Source organism: Magnolia sinica, chromosome 5, assembly GCF_029962835.1.
Source record: "Magnolia sinica isolate HGM2019 chromosome 5, MsV1, whole genome shotgun sequence".
Taxonomy (NCBI): Eukaryota; Viridiplantae; Streptophyta; class Magnoliopsida; order Magnoliales; family Magnoliaceae; genus Magnolia; species Magnolia sinica.
The window spans coordinates 49,507,525-49,534,791 of NC_080577.1; positions in this window are offsets into that span (position 1 = coordinate 49,507,525).

The window sequence follows — 27,267 nt, forward strand, 5'->3', positions numbered from 1 at the left end:
GAGGAGAAAACTTGGCTTTGATACCACTTGGCACAGGGAGGGATGTGATGTCGTTGATCATTGTCTTCCTCAGGGAATAACTACTCTGAATCCACGGAGCTCTCTGTATTCCTCAAAGAGCTTCCTCAAATCTACAAGGGATAAAAGCAGGAATAATTCCTAATAAATTTGAAATTATTTGATTAATGATAGAAAAAGAAATTACAACCCTTTATGGAGTTACTCCAACCCAAACACCCTAAAAACGTGACTTTAGATAGTAAACTTACTATTTATAGATGACCTCTATTCCTACCATTTTCGGTAACTGTCCAATTTGGCTCAACCATGTTATTCTTGTAACTTTTCTAAGCTCTATTCATGTTGGGCACGACTTCTACAACTCCAAGGATCGAAAGTTATATTTCAACTAAAACTTATTATTTATAGTAAAAAACAAAAATAAATGAGACTTTTGACGGTCAACTTGATGGAATCTCGCAAATCCGGCATAGAATCATATATAATAACTAGTTATGGCTGATTTACTATAAATAACTGGCCCCACAACGCCTAACACATCACACACCACAGCTGGGGGTGGTGTTGGCAACACTACTTAATCCGTGTCAAGTCATGACACATGGGGGGGGAGGTCTTTGTATAGGTGCTTTTGTTGTATGTGAAAGAGACAAGATATATATTTTTTATTTTTACACCCACACACCCCCCACACACTCATGCAATCACACTGGTGGAATTTCACCACATATGGGTACTCGAACCCTTGGCCAGGAGTTGAAACTCTTAAGAGTCTACCATTCGGGCAAGAGTAAGGACTCGTGAAAGAGACAAGATATGGCGTAGTGCATATGTAAGTCTATAATTCTCAACACCTTGGTCCACCCTTAAGAAAATGGGGTGTTGGGTAGGGGTGCACATGGTTCGGTTTGGTCCGGTTTTGGGGTGAAATCGAAACCGAACCGTTCCTAACGGTTCTACAATTTTTGGAACCGGAACCAGACCGTTAGCACCCTAGAACCGAACCGGAATCGGACCGTGAAAAATGGTTTGGTTCCGGATCGGTTCCACAGTTCTTGGAGCAGAGAGAGAGAGAGAGAGAGAGAGAGAGAGAGAGAGAGAGCAAAGATTGATATGAATGATACCTTCAGAGAGCGGAAGAAGGAGAGGAGATCCGAAGCAGAGCTTCCATGGTGGAAGAAAATCGCAGAGAATGAAAGGGAGAGAGTAGATCATCTCAAACCCTAGCTAGGGTTTTCAGATATGGAAGAAGATGCGACAGAGATCCATATGAAATATAGATAGATAGTCAGTAAGAGAAGGTAATTCTAAAATGCGCCTCAAGTGGACTACGCCCACTCCCTGTTTGGGGAAGTCGGTAAGCTTTTTTTCACTTTCAGGTAGTGAAAATATTTGATACTCTAGCAGAGTGCTATCATCATACACACGCACTAGATATTGAAAACAGTAGCATATAATTAATCCAAATAAAATATTCAAATTATATATCATAGTTTAGATGCATTATTAATATATAAAAAAATAACCTTATTTGATTATATTACTATCAGATTGGTGGACATTTATTGGACAGTTAAAAATGGAATTATCCAATGGTCTCATTTCAATAAACGAGTGTCCACCAATCAGAGGTTAGGATTGATCAATCAATCTGATTCTAGGCCTGTGATTTAGAAACACTGAGTTACATAATTCTATTGATTAGTTTTTATTTATTATACACTAAATATATAATTACTTAGTGTCGGAGTATAGAGCAACACACAGCCAGAGTATCAAACAAACTACCCTTTTTAGGAATGAGAAATGTTTGTCGGGCTGGATTCGTTAAAAAGCTAGGCCCGCTGTCTCCAGCACCCGAACTCTCTACTACCTGTGGAAGTAAAGTCGGGTAAGGTGAGATGGAAATTTGAAGAAATATTGGGATTTTTTTCATTTGGGTTTTTCATGGAATTGCAGAAAAATGAGAAGAATCGTGTTTTGGGTAATTTGGAAGGAAATGCATGTAAGGGAGATGGAGATTTGCAGGGAATTGGGATATTTTTTTTTTTTTTTTTCATTTCGGGTTTTTTCTGAAATTGTTGGAGAATGAGAAGAATCCTATTTTTGGCAATGTGGGTCCTCTGGATTGATACAAAAGGGTAGAAATAACGGAAATTACATTGGATTTTGGTTTAGATATACGGTTCGGTTCACCGTTCGGATCAATGGTTCGGTTCGGTTTTGCAGGACCTTAAACCGGAACTGATCCGTGGTTCTCAAATTTTTGGAACTGGAACCGAAACCGGTGCTCTCTGGAACCGGACCAAACTGGACCGATGCAACGGTTCCGGTCCGGTTCCACGGTTCCGACGGTTGCACCCCTGGTGTTGGGAACTTCTCCAACAACGCATTGGAGAGGTTTTGATCCCATTAGAAAAAGAGAGAGCATTATGCTGTAGCTTGTAATTGCACTCACTTCACACGTGGAAGAGAGGCACATGTCTGCAAGATCAGAGGCGCTCATAAAGCGATCTAGGCTTTGTAGATGCCATTCTAGAAAATTAGACTTATTTCATCATCATGTGGGCCAGGCATGTACAAAACAAATGAAAGTAAAATAAAAAAAATTGATCAACGGTCCAAATTCTAAGTGCGTGTGTGCCCACCTAAATATCAGATTTACTTGGTTTTGGACACGTGGTACCTACTTAGTTGGAATCACCTGATGAACGGATCTGATCGGGCACACTTGTTTCTGTTGTCTCTAAGTGTGAAGCGAGTACATTCACAAAGTATACTCGAGCTGAGTTCATTTTGAGAATGTGACAGAGTGTACCATCCATAGGCATGCAAACTACAACGGAAACGGATCGGCTACTCACCCCGCCACTAGCTAATGGCTAGTGGTCCGTGCTCTGTGGGCCCCCCGTGATGTATGTGTTTCATCCATGTCGTCCACCCATTCTTCCAGATCATCTTATAGTATGATCCCAAAAATGAGGTTGATCAAAAACTTAAATGTACCGCACAGTGTTGATTGAACGCCCACCATTAAAAAATTATTGGGGCCACAAAAGTTTCGGATGAAGATGATATATATATATATATATATATATATATATATATATATATATATATATATATATATATATATATATATATATATATATATATTCTCTTCATCCAAGTCTGTATGACCTAATCAACATGTTAGATGTCAAATAACCATTATGGTGGGTCTAGGAGGTTTTTAACGGTGAACATTCAATCATTACTGTTTTACCATGGTGTGGTCCCACTGAGACTTAGATATACTTCATTTTTTGGATAAAGAGCTAAAACTATCTTTCAAAATGGATGGACGGCGTGGATAAACACATACATCATGGTAGGGTCCACATAGCACCGACCACTAGCCACCTGGCTGGTGGCAGCGTTGCTAGCCAAACCGCGTCCACAACTACAACATAAATACATGTACCTCATCCCAAACTGTCCAAATCACAGGCCCAGCCATAGGTGGGGCATATAGCCCTGAAATCACATCAATTGAACCATTCTGGCCTCTGATTAATAAACATTTGTTTGTTGATTCCTGTTTCTCATTTTAACCATCCATTTTACAGTCACTAATTGAGGTGGCTACGTCATCCATTGGTGCGATTTTCTGTTTGTAACCTATAAACAGTCTGTCCCACCATTTGAACGGTTTGGATTGGAGCAAAGGATTTTTTATTTTTCTCTTCAGTGATAAGAAAAGCATTTAAAATAGCATTGACCCATTTGATCCAATGATTTCACATTAATTAAGATCACATGTAGGTCAATGAAAAAGAAAGGAGATTCTCCTTTTTTTAAAAAAATCATGGCTATTGATGAAAGGGAAATTGTCATTGTGGCCTAAGTCTATGAAAACCATCCCATGCGCCTAGTAGCATGCATCCACGTGAACCATCTGGACCGTTCACTAGGTTCAGTCTCTTCTACAAAAATTGTTGCCCGTCCATTTTGCATTCCACTGAGTTTACATTTCGGGTCATCCTGTCATCATGATGTAGAGCGGGTCGTGGAATGAGTTATTTGAAGTATCATATATGATTTACTGCAGGAGAAGCTAATTTAGCCACCCAACCCGCTATGATAATTTGCCTACACCGAATTTGCGAGATTTTATCATATTGATGGCTGAAAATTCTTTTATATATATATATATATATAGAGAGAGACAGAGAGAGAGAGAGAGAGAGAGAGAGAGAGAGAGAGAGATTGATTTAGTTCAATCATGACTCATGATCCTTAGAGCATTACAAGTTGTGCCCAACATGAAGAGGGCTTAGAAAATTTAGGAGAATAACATAGTTAGGCCAAATAAGACACTATTTTTGGCCGAAAACCATGAAGCCTAGTAGGAATCATGACAATCCATAAATAGTAAGTTTATTATTTATAGTTAGTCACGAATTTTAGGGAGTTTGAGTTGGAGTTTAATTTTGAAACTTCTTCCTAGTTTAGTATCATTATTTAAAGTGTTGTAAATTCATTTTTATAATCAATCAAATTTCTTAAATTTTTTTTTTTTTTTTTTCTCTTGTGGATTCAAGGAACCTCTATGAAGAGTCTAGAGAAGCTCGGTGGACTTGGCTTAATTATTCCCTTAATGAATACATCATCACTTCCAGGCATCCTTTGAAAATGGACAGAACCTAATGGATGGTTCAGATAGGTGATCTGGATGCCACCGAGTCCAAGTGTAGCCAGCTGCAGTGAAAAGTTTCCATAAACTTAGCCTACTAGATCATTTCCTAGAACAAAAATGATTTAAACCAGTGTGACACATATTACCTATATTTTGTAAACTTTGATATATTATGGCAAGAAATACATTAAATGATATCATTGCTATATTTTCAAAATCTCGGCGGACTTTAAAATCTGAATTTTTATGATTTGCATATTAAAATGAAAATAGTAAGGAATTTATTTGTCAATTTATTTTTAAACTATAAGTTATTTAATAATTTAGAATAATATTTGAAGTATTAATTTTTGTTTTATGCAAAATTTTCTCAACAAAAAATAAAAATCTCAAAATTTGAAAATCATACAAGAATTTTCTAGGTCGAGAAATTGCCCAGAATGAGATTTATCACTATGATTTAAACACAATTAGGTAAATATAATCACTGAGGGCTAAGCCTGGATGCATGTGCAAAAAAATAAGTATGTGCCACACATGTGCCAGGATCGCTTGACATGTCTAAGATCCAATCTACCTATTAGGCACTGCTATATCGATATCCTAGCCCAAGAATCAGGTTCATCCACTAATCATGCGGGCCACAATTTGTAAAATAAACATATTGCTTTGAAAAACTTGGCCAAAGTTTTCCAACCAATCTGTTTCCAATATTGGAGCCCATGTGCTGAGTGAACCAGATTTACTTGCTTTTGGGAAAACAATTATAAGGTTGGACCAACCAATGGATGGATTGTATTTTTCACCTATATGGCATGCTAGCATATGTGAAGTGTGTACATGAGCTTTATTACACGTGTGTATGCTTAGCAAAGCTCGTAATCATCTATGGCCCGTTTGGATTTATGGAAAGCAAGGGATAGGAAATGGTATTTCCCATGAAATTCAATTTTTGTTGTTTGTTAATAAGTTTTTTTTTGGGTATGGAAAACATCATTTCAAACTTTCAATCTCTACCAGAAAAACAAATAAATTTATTTTCCAACCTTCAAGCCTAAGAAATGTATTTTTCCACCATGGAAAGAAAATAGATTTCTTAAAGGTTAAAGTGCCGATACTCCACCATTTGTATTCAATTACCTCACATCTGCCACCTTGTACCTAGTGAGACATTATCCATCTTCGATCAAGTTCCACGTATCACTATGCGACATGTGTTACAATCCATCTTATATGGTACCACATGTGTAACTATTCATCTTCTCTTGCCCCCTACATGTGCTATTGCTCCACATGTAACATAATTCATCTTACTTGTGCCCCATATATGCAAAGCACCCACCAACACCCCATATGTGCCATTGTATATGTTCAATCATCTAAATATGCCACACGCTAATGTGCACAAGAGCAGTCATTTAGTTTTAGCACAGACATGTCAAATGTGTCAATGCATATCTTGTGCTATATGTCACTGTGTAACTTAAAGCATCTCACATGTACCATGTCGTGTCACAATTTAGCTTCATGTACCCAAATGTGTTATGTATACTACATGTGTGACTATTCATCTCATAGCATCCCACATCGTGCCACCTGTTTATCTAGCATGTGCTAGTGATTGCCTAAAATTTATTTCAAGATTTTTGTTTTTGTCAAACAGAAATCTTGAAAAATAAAAAAAATGAAATTTCTCAAAAAAAAAAAAAAAAAAAAAAATTTTTTAAAAACAAATGAGGGAAATAATATTTCTTTTCCCACAAGTTCTTGAAAATAAGGTATCCTAGCAAAGTACTATTTAGTTTCTTATGCTTTTATAAATCCAAATAGGTCCTTAATCCTTTTGTTGTGCAGGACATTCGATGTACTTGAAAATACAATCTGGAGCTGTTTCTTGCCATCCCTTGTACCTTCTAGATCTACCAATGAAATAGTCTGCTCAGCTGTCCCATTGCTTAAAATATTAAAACATTTTTAATCACATGTCAGTGTTAATGTTGATTGATTTTATTGGGTGATGATTGTTTTATTAAGAATCTACGGCTATAAATTCACATTAAATAAAAGATTGGATCCACGATGGCCTACAATGTCTATAATCTATAGTGTGTATATTATATTGAAGCCAGATGGAAGTTTTATTATTATTATTTTTTAAGCCAGATGGAGGTTGATTAAAGCAGAGGTATGTGATTAGCAATGATGGGTTTTGTTGTCTGTATCGATCTAATTTTAGAGTCAGATACAGTGCAAAGCCTAGCTTAACCTACATCAGATATGTGTGTGCATGGTATTCAATACGTCCATCATATGTGGCCCATCATGTTCTCCTTAGCTCCAGAAAACCAGGGCCATCGAAAACTCATGTGGACCTCACCACAAGGAACAGTTGGATTCAATACCCACCATTAAGAACTTTCTAAGTTGCATGTGGGGCCACCATGTTTTCTTGTTTTCCATCCAGTCCATTCAACAGATGTCCCTAGCCAAAATGAGCGGACACAGTCAATTCTGAAACTCAGGTCCACCAAACCACGTGATTTTAGAGGTTTTAAAATTTTTTAAGATGATGTAGTCCTATTGAGTTTTGGATTGGCCTGAACTTTTGGTGGTGTGGAGAACATGAGCTGACACATATAATGGACGGATTGGATGTAATGAATACATCATGGGGGGCCACACATGACATTATAACTTAAACTTAGTCTAGAAAACTTTGCAATGGATCCTGCCTCCTAATATTGATTATTGGCTTCAATCATTTTCTTTAGGGATTGGATTTGTGTACTGTCAATAATAGAAATGAGAGAGAGAGGGGGGAGAGGGGGGGGGTGGGGATTTCAATTTAATTTTCCTAAGAAATCTATTATTGAGAAAATCCATTAGTTAGGGTAAAGGGAATCCAATGTAGGGGTGCAGTTGATAACATGTGCTCCATGGGGAACCATATGAGAACTGACTAGCAGAGCACATGCTCCATACCCACCTTAGAGGTTTTCCTGTCTCACGCGTGTGAATAAAGCAGTCCATATACATGTTACCACATGTGACAATGTGGCAAATGGATAAGAGATCCAAGCCATCCATCATGTGGATCCCACTGTGTAGGTCATGTCTTTGCCTACATTGTAGGGTGGTCCACTGTTAAGGTGAGATTATTTCATGAAGCCAATCGAAAACTTGGTCGAGGTTTTATGAGCTGTCAACTTGTATCTAACATTATAGCTCACATAGTGAATGGACGGAGCTGATTTGTCAGGAAGGTCATCTACACAGTGGGACCCGTCTGATGAACGCTTGAATCTTACACCCACGTGCCCCACTGGTAAGTAGGTTCCCACGCAGATTGGCTTCACAAATCGTCCTATATATGAAATACACACCAAAATCCATCATATAAACTATCACTGGATTCTTAAATAACTGGATGCATTTTGGTTGGAGAAATGATGGGGCACTGCCCACCTTTTGTTACACCAATGTGTTAAAGAGAAGTGATCACTTACCGTACCATCTTTCCCCGCCAAAATGCCATCAGTACCATGAAACTGGTGTGTCCTACCCTGAAGATCGCCATCATCAGAAATCAGGTTGATCCACTCGCCAGGTGGGCCACACCTGCATATTGAATCAGACTGCGGATATCCATTGATCATGATAGTGTGCCCAATCTGATGCCATAGTGCAGCCTGATTGTAGTCGCAATGACATAATGTTTTCATAGCACACGTCTTTAAATGCCACAAGTTGTGGTATACCTTGCCTGCATATGGTAAACTATTTCAAATGTGTGGGATATATTGACCATGCAAAAGGTTCGTATAAGTATGAATCTGACCTGAGTTAGGAATGAAGTCTATAAAATCTGTAGGTGGGCCAATAAATAAAAATCAATGACAAGCCAACAATGTAACCTAGCATAGAGGTTTGGCCTACCTCATGAATAGATCAGTGACATTAGAAAGGTTGTGGATGAATTTTTAAAGGGATGAGAGGCATCAAAATGAGGTAAAAATTATCATACCGTGCAACCATCATTGGAATAGGGTATATAATATGTTGTTAGAAAGCTATTAACTAGCTCTGTGAGCTAGCCAATGTACAAGTTCAAAAATCAAGTTACCTTAGAGGTCCAATTTTAGGTCAAAATTAAATTTCATTATTTTTAATAAATTATAAAATATACTAATTTTTAGTTGCTTTAAACTTTTAAGAGTCCAATTATAACTTTTAAAGTCTTTGTACGAATCATCTAACATAGATTTGAGTCGGTTTAGATATTTGTAGTATTTTCTAATAAGTTTCTAAATTAGATTATTACTTCAGGCAACGCTATAAGAGAGAGAGAGAGAGAGAGAGAGAGAGAGAGAGAGCCGATGATTGGTACGATGGTTTCCTCAACGGCTAAAAGCCGTTCCAGCTGCTGACAATTTTTTTCCATGCAAATCACAATAAGACATCGGCGAAAGCAATGGGTTATTACACCCTAATTTTGATGCACTACGAAAAAGTGCTCTATAGGGATTTTTGGTATGTGTGTTTTATCTAAGCCATCCATCCATTTTGACGGCTCATTTTAGGACATGAGCCCAAAAAATAGGCAAATAGAAGGCTCAAGTGGACCACATTATAGAAAATAGTAGAGATTAAGTTCTATCATTGATATGTGGTCTGGTCCACATGTGCCTTCGATCTACCTCCTTTTTGGTATCATGCCCTAAAAGTAGATTTTAAAATTTATGGACGGTGTGGATAAACCACATATATCATGGTGGGCCCCACAGAGCCCCTGACAGGATCGTCCATCTCTAACTTGGTCCTGGTGCGGTACCCAATCAGCGCCCATAAACAAAGTTAGTGACTCCCTGTAGTGCCCCGACTTTTTAGGACCCAAGTATATGACCCGTGTCCCAAAAACCCGAGTGTTAACCTTGAAGGATGGTCAAATTCGAGTGTACATTTTTTTTCAACTATTAAAGTAAGCAGATGAGCGTAGTATGGATAAATCGACATAAAGAAAAATTTCAATATCATTCAAATATACAAGAAGCTGCCCATAATGACTTATATAAATCAATGTCTCCAAAATTAACAAATACAAGAATTACATGATCCAATATATAAAAAATTAGTAGAATGCAAGTAAATTTGAGCTGCAAGACCCCTCAGCTTCTCAAGGTAGATACAGTCATGTAACCCTGTCACTTGAACATGGCTCCTCATCAGCTCGAACCTGAAAATCACTTAAGCCACTTATGCTACTTGTACGGTTATATTTATTTGATGGATGAGTGGCCAATTCAGTGTGAATTCCCCTTAATATTACACACCGCCGCATTAGGTAAGAAATAATATAAAACATTCAGACAATCAAAAGAGAGTAAATGCAGTCTTATTAGATGCATGAATGCGTGAATGTAATCATTGTCCCAGGTAAAACATCCAGGCGGACATTAGGGTCGTCACCTATGCAATCATCGACCCGGGTAAAACATCCAGACAGTCTGTGCCCCAGGTCAAACATTCAAACAGGCATTGGGCTCATCACCCATGAATATGGCTGGCTATCAGCGCAACACTTAGCGTAATCGCATGTGCATGATGATCCAAGTCTTCATCATAAATCGATTGACTGGTTATCAGCGCAACACTCAGCGTAATCGTATGGGCATAATGATCAAAGCCATCGTAAATATGTTATGTATGCATGATTAGCCAAGTCATTATTAGTCCATTTACATCCAGGTAATTTAAATAAGCTCAAAGGTCACTATGGGGAGCTTATAGGCCAGCGTAGGTGTCATGCCTCAAACTTGAAAAACGGGCTCACAAAATTTTCGATCACCAAATTCGGTGCCAACAGCCTCCGTAGTACCCCATTCTTGGCTCCTAGCACCCATACACCAGATTCCGATCCTGGGATTCTAAAGAAAGATTTTCAGTATGATTTTTTTTTTTTGTAATGGAGTATAACCACAAGCATAACCAAGTTATAAAACAACAACACCACATATCCACTATATCAAAAACTTTAAGTACAATGCGTATGAAAGAGAAATACAATATAATGAAAGTAACAGAAACTCCAGAAGCTCGACTGCACGCTTCAAGCCAAACACTGCTGCAACCTAATGCCACCTGCACGCATCTATCGTGCATAAGCTTATAGAAAGCTTAAAGGGTAGTGAAAGTGTGTGTAAGGCGAGTGCCAAGTGTATAATATCAGAGTAATACGAAAATATACGGTAAGTCCATGAATGCTATCAGCTATACCAAAGCTATGTGATGCAAGGCATGAATGCTATTGGCCACACCAAGGCCATGCGATGCGAGGCTTATGTAGCCAAATGTCATATGTGAGATGCAAAACAAGCGTGCCAGTACTCATCAAGTACACATATCAGTACAGTTCCTCTCTGGATATCACCGGGGTCTAGTACACTCACACTGACTGCCTCCTCCCTAGCTGCACAGCCAAGCAAGTGGAAGAGATCACACTATTCGTCTGACCAGTAGTCTGCCAATACCTACCTGGCTCGTCGATAGCGGACTCATTTGCGAGCTGGTCAAACTCAGCCTAGCTTATAGCCCCCTCACTCGGGCGGATAAGGCCACACCCCCTTCCAACCGACCACGACACAGTGGGAGACACGGCCTACTAGTATTCGGCACTCGAGCGCTCGTGTATCCACTCGGTCTAGACGTTGGAGCATCTCCTAGTACCAAAAAGGTTCTGAGATTTTCACCCAAGGACATCCTAAGTGCCCACAATGCTAGAACCAATATTTTCGGTATCCGATACGACCATCCACGATGTGCCTGTGGAGGCCACGGCCTTGATGTCGCTAGGACGTGCAGTGAGTCACGACACACAATGCGAAATGCATGAGTCAAACCGTCAGTCATGTAGCAATCTTGCGCGTACCACGTGCTCATGTGGGGCACTCCGTCTCATAAGGAGTCCCATAAATGTCTCAGCCCAACGGTTTATGCTATGATCAAACATTCCTCATATCAAGCATACATATGATGCGTATGGGCATGAATCATGGGGATATACTAAGCATGTTACAAAGTAATGAACTATCCTTACACTGAAGATGGGCCTAGACGGCCTACACATAACCAATATTGGCCTACCAATGGGCCCAAGGGAGAGTCATAATGCGGACATTTAACCAACATTATTACAATGTGGACGTCAAACCGACGTTGTTCCTAAGGCATGGCCCGCCATAAAACATCATTACACAAACCATGGGGGAATCACACATTGCAATGGACCCTAAGGACATCCTGTTGGGCCTCGACCCATGGGCCTTGGATATATTAAATGGGCCGCATCATTTGGGCCTTATAAAAATCAAGTGGGCCACATCAATGGGCCTTATGTACATTGCAATGAGCCATAAACCCTAGGCCTTGAAATACATCACAATGGGCCTCATAACATGGGCCTTATATATATCAAAGTGGGCCTCAGCAACGGCCTCATACACATCAAGGTGAGCCTCAACAATGGGCCATAAATATGACAAGGTGGGCCTAAACACTTGGGCCTTATATATACCAAGGTGGGGTTCATTTAAACTATAGATCTATCTTATTTTTAGTCTTAAACCTATTAAGACAAGCTTGCCTAATGGCTAGATCGTTTGGATGGAACACATGCATCAAGGGTGGGGTCCACCGAACTATGGATTTAGCTCATTCTTTAAAATGAGCTTTTAAAATGGATGGACAGGTTGGATGCAACACACGCATCATGGTGGATCCCATATAAATGGACGGCATGGAGTGAACAAATGCATCATTGAGGTCCCACCGTCCAGCCCTGGACGGTGTGGTGAAAACACATGCACCATGGTGGGTTCCACCGTCCATGGTGGACAGTGTGAATAAAGCACATACACCATTGTGGGTCCCACATGGGGCCCACCATAACATTTGTTTTCCATCCAACCTGTGGATAAGGTCACAGTGACCTGAATGAAAAGGAAAAAACAAATTTCATGTTGACCCAAAACTTGTGCAGCAACCCAAAAGGGTTTCAACGGCTAGCGTTCAATCATCACTGTTTCCTGCTGTGTGGCCCACCTGATTGACGGCTGGATGGCATGGATAGAACACGTACATCACAATGGGTCCCACCGTCCAGTGCCATGGACGGTGTGGACAGAACACATACATCTAGGTGGGCTCCACCGTCCACCTGGACGATGTGAATAAGACATATACCTCACTGTGGGTCCCATGTGGGGCCCACCATAATATTTATTTGCAATCCAACCCGCTGGTATGGTCACACGGATCTGGATGAAAAGGAAAAACAAATTTCATCTTGGCCCCAAAGCTTCTAGGCCACCCAAACAGATTTCAATGGTAGCCATTTAATCCCATTATGTCCTGTGATGTGGGCCACATGAGTTCCCAATAGAGCTAATTTTTAGAGGGGGCTCACTTCAAGAAGGGGCCCACCAAATGAACGGATTAGATGACAAATACACATCATGGTGGGGCCCACGGCTGGGCCGTGGGTCCCTGCTCATCCGCCCGCCAGCAGCAGGCGCTGCCTGTGCCTCTGACAGCAGCAGCAGCAATGCTGTTGCTGTAGTTATTATTATTTTTTTGAAAACCTTGTTTTTTCATGTTTTTTCGCTCGTGGGGCCCGCATCAAACGAATCCACCCCGCCCATTGCTTCCCATGGCCCGAGATGGACCAAACATGCCCAATATTGAATGGGTTTTCGGAGTGTAGAAACCTCAAAGTGTATTTTAACAGTAGGAATGCTGTTTTCCATGCTATGGCCCGCCAGAAGATCGGATTGGCCTCATTTTTCATCTCAATGCCTAAAATGGTTTGAGGAAAGGGATGGGCGGCATGGATTGGACTTATACATCAAGGTAGGGCATATACAAGTGGCCCACCTAAATAGCCTTAAACCAAGGATAATATTTTTATTTTTATTTTTTTTGTTTCCTTTTTAAGTCTAGCGTCCCTGGACGCTGGACGGTTTGGCCCTACAACTTCATTTAAGGTGGGCCCCACCTAGGGAAGTGGACCACCACAAGAATGGGTTGGATGGTGTAGCAATACATACATCAAAGTGGGGTCCATCCAAGTGGGCCACACAATCATATCATCACACAAAAATAAATAAAAAAAATGAGAGGGAGAGGGGGAGAGAGAGAGAGAGAGAGTCACGTGATGATGGAGGGACCCTGGCATTATGGGCCCTCCCTTGCATGATCTTTAACATACATTAAGTGGGTCCCATTTCAAATGGGCCCACCGATCAAAATCAATGGTGGAGATCCTTTCTCCACCGAAATAGAGGGTCTAGATGACCCATTTTCAAGTTAGAAATTAAACATCATGATGGGGTCCATGGAAAATGGCCCCATCATGGAATGATCATGAAGATCAAGGTGGGCCATCGGCCACATCTTAGGGTCCAAAGTGAGATCCATACCATTGATCGGTAGGCCTCACTTGGCCCATCATAAGAACATGAAAATCTAGCCTATAAAAGCACCCACCGTTCGATCTTCTCGGTCCGTTGGAAAGCCGGTCTCCTTGTGCTCCACTTTGATGGAAGGTGATGAAAGGTGAATGGCTAGGATGAATGAGTTTGGGGTGAAAAGTGGGCCACGCACATGCACTTTTCTCTCCTTAGAAGTGTTGGACGTCCACACTCTTTTACTTGGGATTTTGTGTTTTGAGAAATGAGAGAGAGAATGGGATGTAAGGAGAGAGAGTGATGGGTGATGGATGGGAGAGAGGGATGGGTGTGTAAGGGTTTTGTTGACTTTAGGGGTAGATGATGTAAGAAGGGTATGCGGTGTGTAAGAAACTTTTGACTTATGAGTTGCTTGGGGATGGGTGTGAGGTGATGGTGTACTTGACCTTTGATGGGATTGATTGATTGATGGAGTGATTGATTGATGGGACATGTCGTAGAGAGTCTCTTGGGATTGTAAACACGCAGTGTTTTCCCAAACTGAATGCCGGCCCACATCTCCCTGCCTGGGTATCGGATCGGTACATGAGTCGCGGCGTTGGAACCGCGGCAACGGTGCGGTCACAATGGTACAAGTCTCGAATAAAGCCAACTCAATTCTATAAGATATAACTTAGGGTCGTGCGCAAACATTGATTATCGGTTGTAGGTTGCCGAAATTCAACAGGAAGGATCGTGGGATTCGACGGAACAGGACGGACTATGATACGAGTCTTACAGCTCTCCCCACCTAATAAGAAATTTCGTCCTCGAAATTTAAATCATAACATAAGCAATACAGAGCTTACGAGGAGAGGGAAACCACACCGCTATATATATATATATATATATATATATATATATATATAATTAGAACACAACATACTAACATAATCAAACATCTAAGGGATAAGGATAACGCCCACAAATCTTAAGCTCTAACTCCCAGGATGCCTCATTCATGAACAATCTAGGAAGATGGTGTAGGGCCAAGTCACGCGAATCGTCGACGACTGCTCCTGACGACTGAGGGTCCTGCTGGGTGGCATAAAATCTACCTTGGGCATGTTGGGGAGGTACAGGTCCCCTCTGAGGTCTCTGCAGCTGCGGGGGAGGTCCTGGAGGCTGGTATTACGGTCGCTGAGGCTGATATGGTGCCCTCAACTGCTGATGCTGTGGTGGCTGTCGCGGAGGTGGATGCGGTGCCCTCGACTGCTGCTATTGCGAATGGGGACACTCGTGCATGCGATGTCCTGTCCTACTGCATCCAAAGCAAGTACCTGCGAACAATCCCAAAGGTGGTGCGGGGGGTACTGTTGGTGCTCGAAATGCTGGGCGGGTCGTGCGTTGCTGCTGTGAACGATGGTGTTGCGGCTGGGAGCTACTGGAGGGCTCCTTCCTCTTCTGATCTCCCCTCAGGTCACGGGCTCTCTGCAAACTGGCCCAATCTGACTCGTAGATCTGGGCCCTCTCCATAATCTACTCAAAAGTTGGAAGCATGTGTCCGATCACACGACTCCTGAGGGTAGGACGCAAACCGTTTTCAAAACGGTGGGCCTTCCACCCCTCATCATCAACAAGATACATCGTGAATCTCGATAGTGCGATGAAACGAGCCTCATATTGGGACACAGTCATGTCTCCCTGGACCAGAGTCTCAAACTCTAGTGCACGCTGTTGTCGCACATGCTCGGGAAAGAACTTCTGGTCAAACCGGTCTATAAAGTCCTCCCAGGTCCACTCGAAATCGGCCGCTATAGATCGGGCTATAGATGCCCACTAATGTTGAGCCTCACCCTGGAGAAGGAATACAGCTAATGGGACTTGCTGCTAGGTAGTACATCTCATGGTGTCGAATATCTTCTCCACCTCGGAGTACCATATCTCCGCTGCAGTAGGGTCAAGCTCGCCCCAAAAATGCAGAGGATCGTGCTGTCGAAAGTCCTTGAAAAGGGCGCTCGCACGCTCCTACTCGGCCTTGGTTGGTGTAACAGTGGGACGCCTGCTCTGCCTCTGAAGAATAGAAGTCATTGCCTAAAGCATCTGCTGCACCTGGGTGGCACTCACGGGTACGGTTGGATCCGCACCGGTCTCAGGTAAAGGAGTGGCATCCTCGGGCTGGAAATTAGGAATATCTGGTGGTGGAGCGGGAGTCACAGGTGGTAGAGCGGGAGTCGCAGGTGATGGAGCGGGATTCACTCGGGTCGATCTTCTAGCCATTACGTCCTACAGGAAGGAACAAGGGCCTATCAGCCTTGAGAATTCTCGAAGGCATAAACGTTAAGGGCCTATGTCGGAAAATCGCTAAGTTATTCGGACTCGAAACCTATCCACTCTAAGTTCATAGCAGATATGTGATGTGATCTCAGGTATTCCCATGTTATGCTCTGATACCAACTTCTGTCACGCCTTAAACTCAGAAAACGGGCTCATAAAATTCTCGATGGCCGAATCCGGTGCCGACAGCCTCCGTAGTACCCCATTCTCGGCTCCGAGCACCCATACGCCAGATTCTGTTCCTGGGATCCTACAAGGAGGATTTTCAGTATGATTTTTTTTTTGTAATGGAGCATAACCATAAGCATAACCAAGTCACAAAACAACAACACCACATATCCACTATATCAAAAATTTTAAGTACAATGCATATGAAAGGGAAATATAATATAATGAAATTAACAGAAACTCCAGAAGCTCGACTGCACACTCCAAGCCCAATGCTGCTGCAACCTAACGCCACCTGTACGCATCTATCATGTATAAGCTTATAGAAAGCTTAGAGGGTGGTGAAAGTGTGTATAAGGCGAGTGTCAAGTGTACAATATCAAAGTAATATAGAAATATGTGGTAAGTCCATGAATGCTCTCAGCTATACCAAAATTATGTGATGCAAGGCATGAATGCTATCGGCCACACCAAGCCATGCGATGCGAGGCTTATGTAGCCAAATGTCATATGCGAGATGCAAAGCAAGCATGCCAATACTCATCAAGTACACATATCAGTACAGTTCCTCTCTGGATATCACCGGGGTCTAGTACACTCACACTGACTGCCTCCTCCCTTCCTGCACAGCCAAGCAAGTGGAAGAGTCCACACTATCTGTCTGACCAGTAGTCTGCCAATACCTACCTGGCTCGTCGATAGCGGACTTATTTATGAGCTGGTCAAACTCAGCCTAGCTTATAGCCCCCTCACTCGGGTGGATAAGGCCACACCCCCTTCCAACCGACCACGACACAGTGGGAGACCCGGCCTACTGGTATTCAGCACTCGAGCGCTCGTGTATCCACACGGTCTAGACGTTGGAGCATCTCCTGGTACCAAAATGGTTCTGGGATTTTCACCCAAGGACATCCTAAGTTCCCACAATGCTAGAACCAATATTTTTGGTATCCGATACGGCCATCCACGATGTGCCTGTGGAGGCTACGACCCTGGTGTCGCTAAGGCGTGCAGTGAATCACGACACAATGCGAAATGCATGAGTCAAACCGTCAGTCATGCAGCAATCTCGCGCGTACCACGCGCTCATGTGGGGCACTCCGTCTTATAAGGAGTCTCGTAAATGTCTCAGCCCAATGGCTTATGTTATGATCAAACATTCCTCATATCAAGCATACACATGACGCGTATGAGCATGAATCATGTGGATATACTAAACATGTTACAAAGTAATGAACTATCCTTACACCGAAGATGGGCCTAGACGGCCTACACATAACCAGTATGGCCTACCAATGGGCCCAAGGGAGAGTCATAATGCGGACATTTAACCAACATTATTACAATGTGGACGTCAAACCGACATTGTTCCTAAGGCATGGCCCGCCATAAAACATCATTACACAAACCATGGGGGAATCACACATTGCAATGGACCCTAAGGACATCCCGTTGGGCCTCGACCCATGGGCCTCAAATACATCAAATGGGCCGCATCATATGGGCCTTATATAAATCAAGTGGGCCACATCAATGGGCCTTATGTACATTGCAATGGGCTATAACCCCTGGGCCTTGAAATACATCACAATGGGCCTCATAACATGGGCCTTATATATGTCAAAGTGGGCCTCAGCAACGGCCTCATACACATCAAGGTGAGCCTCAACAATGGGCCATAAATATGACAAGGTGGGCCTAAACACTTGGGCCTTATATATACCAAGGTGGGGTTCATTTGAATTATAGATCTATCTTATTTTTAGTCTTAAACCTATTAAGACAATCTTGGTAAATGGCTGGACCGTTTGGATGCAACACATGCATCAAGGGTGGGGTCCACCGAACTATGGATCTAGCTCATTCTTTAGCTCATACTATAAAATGGGCTTTTAAAATGGATGGACAGGTTGGATGTAGCACATGCATCATGGTGGGTCCCATATAAATGGACGGCATGGAGTGAACACATACATCATTGAGGTCCCTCCGTCCAGCCCTGGACGGTGTGGTGAAAACACATGCACCATGGTGGGTTCCACCATCCATGGTGGACGGTGTGAATAAAGCACATACATCATTGTGGGTCCCACCATAACGTTTGTTTTCCATCTAACCTGTGGATAAGGTCACAGTGACCTGAATGAAAAGGAAAAAATAAATTTCATGTTGACCTAAAACTTGTGCAGCATCCCAAAAGGGTTTCAACGGCTGGCGTTCAATCATCACTGTTTCCTGCTGTGTAATGACCCTGGAAAATTTTGTGCTTATCTTTCCTTAAGTAGTTGTTTTTGCAGTAATTAGCGCTATACTCGATTGCTTGTGAAATTCGCATCAATCACTTTAAATTCGATCTGCATGACTCAAAACTTGTAGATTAGTTAGCGCTATGTTACTCTGAAATCTGGGATCCATCGCTAAATCCAGTTGTTCTGGAGAATTTTTGAAAGTTCTGGATCGGACCTGGACCGCGCGTCGCAAGTCCGATTGTGATGATCTTAGGCTGTTGTGGTCACCATGTTGGGCTTGACCATCACCTCAAAAATCAAGTCCATGTGATGTTCTGGGTCTATTTGATTGAGTTCGGAGTGAAGAGTGTGAGAACGGTTGAAAATTTATTAAGCTTTTATGAAATCTGAGTCGTGTCGCTTGCGTGATGATTTTAAGCTATCTGACCGTTGGATTCTGACCCAATTTCACCCTCTGATCAGGGAAGGTGGCCCAGGCATGTCCTTGTGCTTGTGGACCTGATCGAGATTCTGTGACCGTTGAATTGAGTGTGGTTCGCCACGGCTGATCTGAAAAGCCGGTCGGTACGAAAACTCAGCCTGACCTAGATCCATGGTCAGTGAGCTTAAGTCTGACCTTTCGTGGTTTTAGGCCCACCAGAAGTGCTTCGTTGGATCGAGAGAGGCTTGCTTTGGTTATAACCTAAGTATACCTTGTCCCTGGGGTTATTTTCATCAATTTGAGGCCTATTTATAGTCCTTAAACCCTAGCTCTCTTTTCCATACGAATTTTCTCTAACCCTAGCTTGGAGAGAGAGTGGAAAAGAGAGAGATAGTGAGAGAGAAGTTGGTGAATCATCTTGGATTTTTTCCTGTTCTTCTACATCTTTGAACCTTCACTTTGAATCGTTATTCTGACGATTCTGAGTTCATTTGTGGTAAGTTAACCTAACCCTAATCTATGTTAGAGCTTAGAATAGTCTTGGTGTTGTTGTATCTCATTTCTATCCTTGCTTTAGGGTATTCTATCGCCGTTGACGAAGACAACTCGTCTGAAATCAGTTCGGTGTTCTTTTCTGGCTTAAGGTGCGAACTTTAAATGTATAGGTTATGGTTTTCAAGGCTTTCAATGCCAGTTAATAATTTATTCTTGTTATCGATGAGATTTCACATGCCAAATGTTATGTTTACTTTGTGTTCCTGTTATGCATGTGTTATATTGAGATTTGTGTATTCTATGTGTATGTATAAAGTACCGTATACGTATAAAATATGAACATGTGATTGCCATGATTATTTGTCGTGTATGTATGCTTGATGTATGTGTGACAACTCCTTGGTAAAAGGAATTGTCTAAATGTTTGTATTTCAACATATGTCATATATGTTGTTTAATGTATTCTAAGTGTTTATAGAAATGTCTGAATGATCTGAAGTGTAACTCATTACACTATTTGCGGGCGTTGAGAAGTGATTCTCAACACTCCTATTGATGTGTATGATTTCCTTCATGTTAGTTACATTCCTTGTTATTTAAATTCAAGTCTTACTTATGCTTACATTTATGTTAAATTGATATTCTTCAAGTGCTTGAGTACCACATGATTGAAGTTGTTGTTCCATTACTATTCTACATTTAATACGAATATCTGTTGTAGTGTAATGTGTTTGGGACTATGAATAGTCCAAGAAATCGGTAATCTTCCTTAAGGTTGTGGCTGAGATCGCTTTCGCCACAAAGGACGTGATTAGACGAACCCGAGTCGTATTAGAGTTGTCGGCAGTGGTTTGGCCATGTGGAGTGTTTGCGCACTCTATGTCGTTCAACCCAACGTGCGCTCGTGCTGGTCGAGTTCGTCAAGTAACCCAATTGTCCGATGTATGTTCACCATGTATGGACGCTACTGCTTGAATTTAGGGTACCGAACTTACCAATGAAATCCTATTAACTATGGTACCTTGATCCGCTAAGACTCATGAGCCGGACATGGTGGTATGGGACACCGTGGTCGAGCTGTCGGTCTACGCTGGGGTGACGAGCCTCCCCGTAGTGACCAGTGGGCAACTAAACTCGTGAGCCGATTATGGTGGCATGGGACACTATATTCGTGCTGTCGGCCTACATTGATTGGTGACGAGCCCTTTGTAGTGACCTCGAGCATACCTGGATACCGCAATGAGGTGACGAGCCGAACTGTGGTAATAAAGGTATGAAAGGCGTGCATTGATTGGTGATGAGCCCTTTGCAACGACCTTCAACCATATGATCGTATGAGATGCCTAGGATTGACGACCCTAGAATGGATCACTGTTTGGATATTGATATGAGGAAGGTACTTTAGCTTCCCAATCCTGCTGTATGAAAAGGACTAATAACAACTTGGTAATCATGTTCATACACCGCATTTGCATGTGCTTTGTAGATGTGGCGCACTTTGAGGCGATGTCATGCGTAACGTAAGATGAAGACGCTGAGGGTGTACGCGTGAGGGCACACATCATTTTGCATACATCCTTGCATTAACAAGAGTACTTAGGACTTGTTTAATTGTTCTGCTTTATCATTACTGCTTGATTGAACTAATAACATGTTAACCAGTGCCTTATTGTTCCACTGAGTTGATCACTCACTCCCACGTTCTGGGGCGGTGTTAAACACCCACCAGACTCTGTCTTAGGTTCTGATGTTGCAGATGTTAATGCGACTTTTGAGGCAGAGCGGGAGATGGATGATGGTGAGGCTGCTTTCTCTTATATGCAGTTTTCAGATGGGTTCTAGCGAGCTTGTTCTGATGCACGGGATTCTGGGATTATTTTTGGGAATTAAATGATGTAACTTGATACTTGTAATTTTGATAGTAACACTTTCATTACAACCTGGTGTATATGTACTTCAGGGATTTGCACTTGTACACATATATTTCTATAAGTCTTCCGCTTGCTTTATTCACTTATCCCTGAATTATATCTGTGTTTTGGCTTAATCTATTCCATGTTTTATGCACTAATACAGATAACATACATCCATCATTAAATATGTTGCATAAGTGATGTTTTGGAACTCGGGAGTTGAGTTATGCTCGACCCCTGAATTTCAGGGCGTTACATGCTGTGTGGCCTACCTGATTGACGGCTGGATGGCATGGATAGAACACATACATCACAGTGGGTCCCACCATCCAGTACCGTGGACGGTGTGGACAGAACACATACATCTTGGTGGGCTCCACTGTCCACCTGGACGGTGTGAATAAGACACATACCTCACTATGGGTCGTATGTGGGGCCCACCATAATATTTATTTGCAATCCAACTTGCTGGTAAGGTCACACAGACCTGGAAGAAAAGGAAAAACAAATTTCATCTTGGCGCCAAAGCTTCGGGGCCACCTAAATAGATTTCAATGGTAGCCATTTAATCCCATTATGTCCTGTGATTTGGGCCACATGAGTTCCCAATGGAGTTGATTTTTGGAGGGGGCCCACTTCAAGAATGGGCCCCCCAAATGAACAGATTGGATGACAGATACACATCATGGTGGGGCCCACAGTTGGGGCGTGGGTCCCTGCTCGTCTGCCCGCCAGCAGCAAGCGCTGCCTGCGCCTCTGACAGCAGCAACAGCAATGCTGCTGTTGTAGTTATTATTATTTTTTTTGAAAACCTTATTTTTTCATGGTTTTTCGCTCGTGGGGCCCGCATCAAGCGAATCCACCCCGCCTATTGCTTCCCATGGCCCGAGATGGACCAAACATGCCCAATATTGAATGGGTTTTCGGAGTGTAGAAACCTCAAAGTGTTTTTTAATGGTAGGAATGCTGTTTTCCATGCTATGGCCTGCCAGAAGATCGAATTGGCCTCATTTTTGATCTCAACGCCTAAAATGGTCTGAGGAAAGGGATGGGTGGCATGGATTGGACTTATACATCAAGGTAGGGCATATACAGGTGGCCCACCCAAATAGCCTTAAACCAAGGATAATATTTTTATTTTTATTTTATTTTAATTTTTTTTTTCCTTTTTAAGTCTAGTGTCCCTAGACACTGGACGGTTTGGCCCTGCAACTTCATTTAAGGTGGGCCCCACCTAGGGACGTGGGCCACCACAAGAATGGGTTAGATGGTGTAGTAATACATACATCAAAGTGGGGTCCATCCAAGTGGGCCACACAATCATATCATCACACAAAAATAAATGAAAAAAATGAGAGGGAGAGAGAGAGAGAGAGAAAGAGAGTCACGTGATGATGGAGGGACCCCGGCATTATGGGCCCTCCCTTACATGATCTATAACATACATTAAGTGGGTCCCATTTCAAATGGGCCCACCGATCAAAATCAATGGTGGAGATCCTTTCTCCACTGAAATAGAGGGTCTAGATGACCCATTTTCAAGCTAGAAATTAAACATCATGATGCGGTCCATGGAGAATGGCCCCATCATGGAATGATCATGAAGATCAAGGTGGGCCATCGGCCACATCTTAGGGTCCAAAGTGAGGTACATACCATTGATTGGTAGGCCTCACTTGGCCCATCATAAGAACATGAAAATCATGCCTATAGAAGCACCCACCGTTCGATCTTCTCGGTCCGTTGGAAAGCCGGTCTCCTTGTACTCCACTTTGATGGAAGGTGATGAAAGGTGAATGGCTAGGATGAATGAGTTTGGGGTGGAAAGTGGGCCACGCACATGCACTTTTCTCTCCTTAGAAGTGTTGGACGTCCACACTCTTTTACTTGGGATTTTGTGTTTTGAGAAATGAGAGAGAGAATGGGATGTAAGGAGAGAGAGTGATGGGTGATGGATGGGAGAGAGGGATGGGTGTATAAGGATTTTGTTGACTTTAGGGGTAGATGATGTAAGAAGGGTATTGGATGTGTAAGAAACTTTTGACTTATGGGTTGCTTGGGGATGGGTGTGAGGTGATGGTGTACTTGACCCTTGATGGGATTGATTGATTGATTGATGGAGTGATTGATTGATGGGACATTTAATAGAGATTCTCTTGGGATTGCAAACGCGCGGTGTTTTTCTGAACTGAATGCCGGCCCACATCTCCCTGCTAGGGTATGGATCGGTGCACGAACCACGGCAACGGTGCGGTCGCAAGCTACAAGTCTCGATTAAAGCCGACTCAATTCTACAGGATACGACTTAGGGTCGTGCGCAAACGTTGATTATCGGTCGCAGGTTGCCAGAATTCAAAAGGAAGGATCGCGGGATTCGACGGAATAGTACGGACTAGGATACGGGTCTTACAGTAGGCCGACAGCTCGGACATAGGTCCCTTACTACCATCCCCAGCTCATGAGACTACCACCTTAAGATGTTTAATGGAACCCCGTCGATTAGTGACCAATCATATTACAATATATGGCGCATACCATCGCGTGGTGGCACAGTATAAAACATCGAACCCATATAGGTAAAATGCCAGAACAAAGCCTCATAAGGCAATACCAAATTAAGCTACGCAAGATAATTATCAAAATAGGCCACATAGGGCGGGTATCAAAACCATGCGATAAAAGATCATCCTTAAAAACCACTTAGGCACAACAACCCTGGATGGTAGACCCACATCAATGATCCATCTAGACCATTGCTCAATAACCACTAGATCGAAGGTTCATTTTAGTCACAACCAGTCGAGTTACATCCCAAGTATGGGTGTACATTTATAAGCGGGGGTTTTCCACTAATGTACCAGTTTAAGTTCTAATAGTAATACACAGATAATTCGTAAGCATGAATAAATATGCAGGATAAACATTAAGCATGTAATGTAGCAATTCAATTTCAACAATTAACACATGTGACTATGAAATAGAGATATCAATTATAAATTAGAATAAAAACTATAATTTAAGCTAATGGGAGAATGGAAAGCTCAAGGGGAAGAATCATCACCTTATAATTGGATCGCCTACCAGCATGGCTAGGGGACGTGTGGTCCCTTATAATCGAGTCCTATCATGAATTAGGAAATTACATGGTTAGATCGAGTTCTACACACTATTTATGGTTGAGATTATAACCTAGGGTTTGGATTATTTATCTTAGGGTTTTAATGTAGGATTAGGGTTTTCATCTTAGGGTTTAGTCTTAAACTTATATTCTAGAATTTGAATCTTGAATTGTTAATATTAATATTATTATTATTATCGTATAACTAATCGAATAATATTTATTATAGGGGTATTAATCCATCAATATTAATAATGATGGTTCATAAGTGCGTATTTAAATGTACCGAACTTATCTAATACTCTTATAATGATTAATAACTTATTGTCTACTTAAGAAGTGTAAGTGTATAATAATCATAGTTTTGTTTATAATATTCAATGTTAATATGAAGAATCAACCAATGGTTAATCCTACTTAGTACCCTGTTTATGGTTAAAGCCCTAACCCAAGGTTTGGATTACCTAGGTTTAGGGTTCACCCTTGAGTTTAGGTCTATGATAAATTTTTAGGATTTGGATTGTACTTGGTATATGGTAATTTACCATATTAATTTAATAATTGAAAAGTAATGGTTAACATTAGGGTTATAATTAACGTTAGCGGATTCATTAATACTAATCATTATGATGCTAATAATGCTATGATCTACTATTAATGATTGTACCTAAGAATGATAATTAAATGACTAATATTTAATAATGATAATTTTGTTAGCACTACTATTAGCATGGATAATCTACTAATGGTTAGTTGCACTTAATAACCGCAATTATTATTGTAATACTAATGATAATAATAATAGCTATCAAGTATCAATAGTGGATCTAATCATGATAATAGATACTATAATTCACCATTAAAGCATTCATAATCATTTGTTGAGCCCACCAAGTTGTGGTTAATAAATCCAACCCATCCATTATGTGTGTCCCACTAGGTTAAGAGGTTAAACCAAGTTTCAGGTGCATCCAAATCTCGGATGGACCCCAGCAAGTGCTTTTATATGGTTTAACATGTCTTCACAAGATTGTAGATGGTGTGGGCCACCTGAGCTCTTTGTATGGCTGATTTTTGGGGGCACCCCATATATAAAGGGGACCCATCTAATGGATGGTGTTGATGTTCAACACACATCATGGTAGGGCCTGTGGTGGGGCACATGGTCCTGGCCAAAATCTCAAGCATAAGGAGGCAGCATACTCTGGACGTTTACAGCTACAACATCCAGCATGTTTCATATATATATATATATATTTATCCATTTATTTATTTTTTTATTTTCTAGTGGTTTTTGATAAGTGGGGCCCACCTCAGGAGGATCTACTCCGCCGGTTGGGTTCCAGGGTTCAGGACAGGTCCAATGAGTCCAATATTGGATATGTTTTGACTCACCGAAACATCACAGTGGGCCCTAACGATTTACCACTATTAAATTAGTCTTTCTGCTGGTGTGGCCTACTAGAGAGTTGGGTTGGCTTCATTTTTCGGCTCAACGCCTAAAATGAGCTGGAAAATGGGATGGACGGTGGAGATATAATATACATCCAGGTGGGGTCCCACTTTAAGCAAAATGGATGGAAGGTGTTTGAAGAACACATACCTCGGTCAGACCACATAACTTGGTAACGTCAATACAACAGTCGTTCTGCTGCTGGGGCCATGGTGTGGAATAAAATACATACATCATGAGGGACCTATGGAACCTCTAACATTAATACACCAGCCAATCCCTTTGCTCATCAGGTGGGTCTCATGTGGGACCCACCACATATAATATTATATATATAATTTTATTATTTCTTCTTCTCTTCTTCTTTTTTTTGTTGTTGTTTGCTGCTAACGTCCAGGCCCTGGACGACCTGGATGTACACCGACGGCATGGACTCACGCGTACATCATGGTGGGGTTCACAACAGGGGAGAGAGAGAGAGGGGTTACCTGCTCGCGCACGACAGCCGGGTCGTGGTGGTGTGGTGCAACAGCTGCACCCTCACGTTCTTCCTTCTTCTTCTTCTTTCTTTCTTCTTCTTCCATCTTGTTATTTCTTTCTTTCTTTTCCTTCATCTACTGCAGGTCCAGCGGAGTCACTAGACTGCTGGATTTGATCCGAATCAACTTGGTTTGGCACCGCTTAAACAAGGAAGAAGCTCCGCTGTTAATGGTAGATTCTCTCCCTCAGCTTCTTCCTTTAATCCGACAACATGGGAGGGTTTTTAGGGGTGTAATGGAGCTTGGGGGATAGTCGAAGTGGAGCTCTAACAACATTTTCTTGGTGGGTTCGAAGGTTGGAGGGAAACAACCGATTTTTAGTTGTGGTTGCGAAAATAGAGGGTGAGCTATTATTCCTCGATCCTCACACCTTTTATGCTCGCCCTAATCCTGCCTGAACTATTAGATCAACAACAAGTGGCCCGGATCTTCTCT